Consider the following 8,340-nt stretch of genomic DNA (forward strand, 5'->3'; position numbering starts at 1 on the left):
TCTTTCAGGAGCCGCGGCTGCTAACACGGCCGTGAAATATTTTCCCACTACGTATGCCATAGGAACCATAAGCTACCTTCTTAGATGGAAACTTCTCTAGTTTAGCTCAGCCACTAGAAACACAGTAGCCAATAACTCATAAGCCTATCTTAACTCACACTGCATATCAAGCAGAATAGTAACAGTGAACGTGAAGGACTACACCACACCTCTCACAATGGTAAAGCAACGCAAAAGCCCACCAAAGTTTCATATTGAAGAGTCTAGCCCACATGACACCAACAGTACTGTAGTGTTAGACAACCTCTCTGACAAGGAATTCAGAAGGGAGCTACTTAGGATGCTTAGGGAATTAAAAGAAACAATGGAAAGCAATGCCAATAGAAGACAAGAGGATCTGAAGGCAGAAATGAGGAAAATGCAATCAGAAATGTCAGACCTGAAAAATCTCGTAGGCGAATTGAAAAGCTCAGTGGAAGGCCTCAGCAGCAGAGTAAGAGCTGCTGAGAACAGAATCAGTGACTCCTACAGACTCCCAAGGCTGAACCAAGAAGACCTGGAATACCTGAACAGACCTATCACCATCAAGGAAATTGAAATGGTAATAAAAAGTCTCCCCAAGCACAAAAGTCCTGGCCCGGATGGATTCACTAATGAATTCTTCCAAATCTTTAAAGAGGACTTACTCCCAGTGCTCTTTAAGCTTTTCCACGAAATTGAAATATCAAAAACACTTCCGAACAGTTTCTACGAAGCAAATATCACACTGATACCAAAAGCAGACAGAGATACCACAAAGAAAGAGAATTACAGGCCGATATCCCTGATGAACACAGATGCAAAGATCCTCAACAAACTACTAGCAAATAGAATCCAACTACTTATCAAAAAGATCATACACCATGACCAAGTAGGATTCATCCCAGGGATGCAAGGATGGTTTAACATTCGAAAATCAACCAACATAATCCACCATATCAACAAAAGAAAAGATAAAAAGCATATGATTATATCAATAGATGCAGAGAAAGCATTTGACAAGATCCAGCACCCCTTTATGATGAAAACCCTAGCCAAAATGGGTATAGAGGGGGCCTTCCTCAACATAATTAAAGCCATCTACCACAAGCCTACAGCAAGCATCATCCTCAATGGGGAAAAACTGAGAGCCTTCCCTCTAAGATCAGGGATGAGACAGGGATGCCCACTCTCTCCACTGTTATTCAATATAGTACTGGAAGTACTTGCAATAGCGATTAGGCAAGAAAAAGATATTAAGGGCATTCAGGTAGGAAAGGAAGAAATCAAGCTCTCAATATTCGCAGATGATATGATACTCTACTTAGAGAACCCAATAACCTCCACCAAAAAACTCCTAGAAACAATAGACTCATATAGTAAAGATGCAGGTTATAAAATCAATACCCAAAAGTCCATGGCTTTCCTATACGCAAACAGTGAGAGAGAAGAAAGCAACATGAAAAAAAAATCCCGTTCACAGTTGTGCCCCAGAAAATCAAGTACCTAGGAATCAGCTTAACTAAGGAAGTAAACGACCTGTACAAAGAAAACTACAAAATGCTACTTCAGGAAATAAAAGAGGACATGAGGAAATGGAAAGATATCCCCTGCTCATGGGTCGGGAGACTTAACATTGTCAAAATGGCAATACTACCGAAAGCATTGTATAAATTCAATGCAATCCCTATAAGGATACCCATGACATTCTTCAAAGAAATGGAGCAAACACTCCTGAAATTTATATGGAACAATAAGCCCCCACGAATAGCTAAAGCAATTCTTGGGAAAAAGAAAATGGGAGGAATCAACCTCCCGAACTTCAAACTGTACCACAAAGCAGTAATAATTAAAACAGCATGGTACTGGAACAAAGGCAGAACTGCAGACCAATGGAACAGGGTTGAATACACTGACATCTCCCCTCAATCATATGATCATCTAATCTTTGATAAAGGTGCAAGTAATGTGAATTGGAGTAAGGAAAGCCTCTTTAACAAATTGTGTTGGCATCACTGGACGGCTACATGCAAAAAAATAGGCTCAGAACTCTGCCTAACACCATGTACAAAAGTAAGATCAAAATGGATTAAAGACCTCAACATCAGACCAGAAACCATAAGGTACATTGAAGATAAAGTTGGCAAAACCCTCCATGACATTGTAGCTAATGGTATCTTCAAAGATGCCACGCCACTGGCCGAGCAAGTGAAAACAGAGATAGATAAATGGGACTATCTTAAACTTAGAAGCTTCTGCACCTCCAAAGAAACAGTGACCAAAATACAAAGACAGTCTACAGAATGGGAAAGGATATTCGCCGAATACACATCTGACAAGGGGTTGATATCCAGGATATACAAAATACTGGTTAAACTCCACAAGAAGAAAACATCCAACCCCATCCAAAAATGGGGCAATGAAATGAACAGAAACTTTCTCAAAGAAGAAATCCGAATGGCAAAAACGCACATGAGAAAATGCTCTACATCATTATTCAACAGGGAGATGCAGATCAAAACCACAATGAGATACCATCTCACACCTCAGAGACTGGCCCACATTCAAAAGAACAAAAGCAACCGATGCTGGCGTGGATGTGGCGAGAAAGGGACACTCCTTCACTGTTGGTGGGAATGTCGACTGGTTCAGCCCTTCTGGAAAACAGTATGGACAATTCTCAAAAAATTAGAAATTGAGCTCCCATTTGACCCAGCAATACCACTCCTGGGAATATATCCCAGAGAGGCAAAAATGTATAGTCGAAGTGAGATCTGCATTTGTTTGTTCATTGCAGCACTCTTTACAATAGCCAGAAACTGGAAGAAACCTGAATGCCCAAGAACAGATGACTGGTTAAAGAAACTTTGGTACATCTACACAATGGAGTACTATATAGCTGTTAGAAAAGATGAAGTCATGAAATTTACATACAAGTGGTACAATATGGAAAGTATCATGCTAAGCGAAATGAGTCAGAAAGAAAGGGATAGACATAGAAAGATTGCATTCATCTGGGGGATATAAAGTAACAAAGTATGAGATTAATACCCAAGAATAGCTGAGATCAGCACCAGGAGGATTACTCCATAACTTAGAGGCCAGCCGGGTATCCTAGAGAAAAGGGCAGTTCAGATAGAGAAGGGAGCACCAAATAAAGGGTGTTTGGAGGATCCTCCCAGGAGGGGAGATGCATGTCGAAAGTAGACTATGGACTGAACATGTTTGCCCCTCAATGCCTGTTTTGCAGACCACAACACCCAAAAGGAGAGAGAGAACACAGGGGATTGCCCTGCCACAGAGGCAGGGGGGGATGGGGGGATGGGGGTGGGGGGATATTATCCATGGTGGTGGAGAATGGGCACTGGTGGAGGGATGGGTATCTGATCATTGTATAATCAAAACCCAAGCACAAAAAATTGTAAATCTACAACTATAAAAAAAAAAGAAACAAATAAAAAAAAAAAGAAAAAATAAAGTATCAGTCCTGACTATATTCATCTCTATGATGTACTTTTACATAATGTATTTTATTTTTAATATTTATTAGGTATACCAATATAAAATGATATACTCTTTATGCTTAATTATTTTATAACAATAAAAATCAAAACATTAAAATAAAACTAATCCTCTGTTAACCCCACCCAAGATCTCTCCTTCACTTAGCAAGTATTGACAATATACAGGATATAATTAAGACTAATGGACAAATCTCATTAATGATCACATGTAGTCAAAATTTTAATAGATTCATATCATTACACAAGCTTATTTTCCTAACAGAGCACAGAAGGGATTAAAACTGTTGGTACATGGCTTGGAGGCCAACCACACATGCTAGGGGAAAAGGGAGCTCAGATAGAGTAGGGAACACCAAATAAAGGTGTTGGGAGGATCCTCCCAGGAGGGGAGAAGCATGCTAAAAGTAGACTATAGACCAAACATGATTGTCACCCGTTGCCTCTTTTGCAAACAACAACACCCAATAGGAGAGATTAAACAAAAGGGAATGCCCTGCCACAGAGGCAGGGTGGGATGGGGTGATCCAGGGTGGGAGCGATACTGGGATCTGTGATGGTGGGAAATGGGCAATGGTGGAGGGATGGGTATTTGATCACTGTATAATTGAAACCCAAGTACAAAAATTTGTAAGTCTACAACTGTGCCTCATTGTGTCTCACTAATAAAAATTTTTAAAAAATCACTTGATCACTTGACAGCCCATTACTCATCGATTTACTTGAGTGGGTGCCAGTAACGTCTCCATTCATCCCTGTTGCATGCTAGCGTAGCCAAATGGCATCTGCTCATTCTAGAAATATGCAGAGTCTCAAACCGATCATTCAGGGTCTTGACGAAGAAGTCTGACCATATTGTAGGTGGGCGTCCACGCGATTTTTTGACGTCCTGTGGAATCCAGTCAGTAATGGCTCTAGTCCAGTGGTCGTCTCTAAACCTCATTACGTGTATTGTCCATCTGATTTTTGATGCCTTGGCAAATGAGACAGCGTCCCTGATTCTTGAGCATTGATGGAGATCCGAACTCGGATTCTATCTCTCATTTGAGTGAAACATGATACTCCAAGCAGAGCTCTTTTGATTTCTCTTTGAGAGACCTGAATAGTGTTCTCATCCTGTTTTCAAAGGGCCCAGGTCTCTGAGGCATATGTTAATACAGGAAGAACAGTGGAATCGAAGAGATGTGCTTGGAGCTGAAGTTTCTTTGTCCTCTTAGTGATTTCTTCAACGCTTTTGAAGGCTTTCCAAGCCGCTCTCTTCCTCCTGTGTAACTCAGGTGCCAGGTCATTCATCATGTTGATTTCTTGACCAAGGTATATATAACTGTTGCATTTGGAGATGGTGGTTCCGTTGAGAGTGATTAGAACATCAAGAACAAGACTGTTTCTCATGAACATTGTCTTTGTGAGATTCAGTTGTAATCCGACCTTTCCACACTCATGGTCAAAGTCGGTTAGCATCTGTGCCTCTTGGCTGATGTTTGGTGTTATTAGAATGATGTCATCAGCAAAGCGGAGGTGGTGTAGTTGCCGACCATCTATCTTCACTCCCATTCCTTCCCATTCCAGTTGTCGCATGATGTTCTCGAGGGTGGCACTGAAGAGTTTCAGTGAAGTGGTATCACCCTGCCAAACCCCTCTCTTGATATGGATGATTACTTCTTTGTAGAATGGTGAGATCCTGGTAGTGAATCCATAATACAGCTCACCGAGGATCCTGATGTATTGAGTTTGTACGCCCTGATTGGCTAGGGCTTCAATGACAGCTTCCATCTCAACAGAATCAAAGGCCTTCTTTAAATCAGTGAACGTTAGACAGAGTGGCATCTTGAACTCCCGAGAAACCTCAATGAGCTTGGTTATAGTGTGGATATGGTCGATGGTGCTGAATCCTTTGCGGAACCCGGCTTGTTCACATGGTTGTCCTTCATCTAGTGTTCTGCCAATCCTATTCAGGATGACTTGAGTGAACACTTTGTAGATGACAGACAATAGGCAAATTGGGCGATAGTTGCCAATGTTGTGGATGTCTCCCTTCTTGTATAGTAGTACAGTCCTGCTGGTTTTGCACTGGGATGGAACCTTGCATTCAGACAGGTAGCGTGTGAAGAGCCGAGCCAGTGTATTGATGAGTACTGACGGTAAGTTCTTCAGATGTTCAGGGCTGACCTTGTCTGGGCCAGGTGCTTTTTGTTTCTTTACCGACAAGATGCCATGTTGGATTTCAAAAGGGAGAACATTGGGAATGACATATCCATCTTCGGAATTTGGTATGTGGGCAAGTGGACGTGGCTATTAAAAAGATCTGAGTAGAATTCATGAATAATCTTCTCCATTGCCTTTCTGGAGGATGTGATAGATCCATCAGGATGTCGGAGGGCAGTCATCTTGGTCTTGTAGTTGGTGAAGGACAGGTGGGCATTACAAATGCTTTTCCTGGCTTCTGCCGCATCTACCAGCACTGCTGCTCTCTTTTCTTTGAGGTCATCCTTTATCGCTTCTCTGCACTGTTTTGCCAGCTCGGACGTTCGTCTCGGTTGCCTGAGGCATGTGCCAAGCCACATTGGCGAATAAGTTTAAGAATGTTCTAAGAAAGGCGTTTTTTTTGTGGTTATCTCTCTCTTGGCATTCCTCGCACAATCATGGAGGTGCTGAATCATTCGATCTTGCTCGAGCGGGCCCAGTAACGTCTCCATTGGAGACTTTGTTGTTACTGTGTCTGGCATATCGAATACTCTTGGTAGCTTGCCGGGCTCTCCGAGAGGGGCGGAGGAATCGAACTCGGGTCGGCCATGTGGCTGCATGCAAGGCAAACGCCCTACCCGCTGTGCTATCGCTATTCCTCATCAATGTTGTCAATGACGGTATCTTCCCATGCAACAGAGCCAAAGAGCTTCCAGTTGGTGGTCGTTCTGGGAGTTCTCTTCTTAAACTTTGCATTCTTTTCTCCCCATTCTGTGAGGTAGAATTTTGCACGAAGGAGAAGGCGGTCCAATCCCGTTTGGAATTTTGGGACAACAGCAACATCGATTAGGCAAAACCGCCGATTGAATATGATTTTGTCTATTTCATGGTGGAACTGTCCACCGGGAGACTCCCATGTCCAATGTTTAGATTCAGCCTTTTGGAATTGTGAGTTACCATGGAAGGTTTTGGTTGACATGATGAACTCAGACAGTCTGTCACCCAGTTTGTTCCATTCTAGGCCATGGGTCCCGATGTGGAGTTCATCAACTGATCTTCTTGGTCCTATCTTGGCATTAAGATCACCGACAATGATCTTGTAGAAGGTGTGATCTTCTTTATAGAACTTCTCCAGCTCCATATAGAACTTCTCAATTTCTCCTTCACCATAATTGGATGTTGGTGCATAGAAAACAAGGATAGAAACTGCCAGCAGTGAGCCACATCTATTCAAGTGTAATTGTCCAATTCAGGTTGTTAGGCATTCGAATGAATCTATGCTCATGGCTAAGTTCGTGTTGACAAGGATACCGACACCACCGATGCCTCTTTTGTCACATGTTCCAAGGAACAGTTCTTCTCCAGTGCCGAAAATTGCGTGATGTGATTGATGTCTTCTCGTTTCTGTCAGATAAATGATATCATAATTGATCTTTGGGGCTTGTATCATCAGGTCCTCGATGGATGCATCAGATGCCAGCGTACGTGCAATGAAAGTACAGACAAACATTTTTGTCTTTCTTCATTTTGGCAGCCTAGTTCGGCCTTGAGATTTTATCAGCCGCTCCTTCCACATCCTTCTTGACTCTGCTGTATTCAGGGTCAAGGGAATGAGATCCATTTTTTTTACTGGATTTGGCATACCGAATATACCACAGATAGGTTGCCAGGCTCTGCCATGTGGGTGGGATATTTCAAGGTAGTCTGGAAAAATAGATATAAATAAAAAGTCGCACAGCTGCAAATGGCTCCCGGGAGCTTGGTGTGATAATCTCTGGATCCTGGCTGTTGTTGGGGTTACATGGCAGTTGGTGTGTGTAACTGTCTAGGTACTGGAAGGTCCAGTCCCAAACTGTGCAGGCTTGGAGATCTCAACCCCAAGTCCCGCACACCAGGGTTCCTCTGCCAGTTCCTTTATGCGTGAAGCTCATTCAAGCGTGTGGAGAGTTGTCTCAGCATAACTTTAGCTGGGTCCCGGAGGTTTTCAGCTGTCGAGCACTGGTGAGGACAGTCAGGCACAGGGTAGGGGAAAAAATAAATAGAAATAGAAAATTGGAAATTTCTGGAGTAAATTCTATAGAAATTTCATTCTCAAATTATTACATAAACTTATAATAAGACAATATTTAGAATCAAAAGGATTGACTTTTCTTGGGTATGACATAGTTTTTTACTGTAGCCTTGGATTCTATCCTCAAATGATCTAATTCTGTTTCTGTTTATATGGATTTTAGATGTAACAATTTCAACATTGTACTTTAAAACAATAAAAGTTCATAATTTACAAATATCAGTGAAATATATAAATGTTCTCTTTCCAACCTATTAGCAAATAAATGAAGATTAGTAATTTTACATCAATGTGTATATCCAAATGAAATCTATAAATTTTAATCGCACATACCTCTTGAATTTTAGTTTAATAGACCTTTGAACTCCTGATGATGATAATTCAGCATTTAATTTGTATATTTACACGTCCCTGATATCCTTTGCTTTAAAGACTAGAGTCTTTAAATCCTCAGAGGGCTAGAGAAATAGCACATGGGTGACCAAAGTTCAATCTCTGGCACCATAGCACAGAGCCAGGACTGTACCACCAGCTGTAGTTCAAAAA

This window comes from Sorex fumeus, unplaced genomic scaffold (assembly GCF_029834395.1).
Source record: "Sorex fumeus unplaced genomic scaffold, SorFum_2.1 ptg000051l, whole genome shotgun sequence".
In the NCBI taxonomy this organism is placed as follows: Eukaryota; Metazoa; Chordata; class Mammalia; order Eulipotyphla; family Soricidae; genus Sorex; species Sorex fumeus.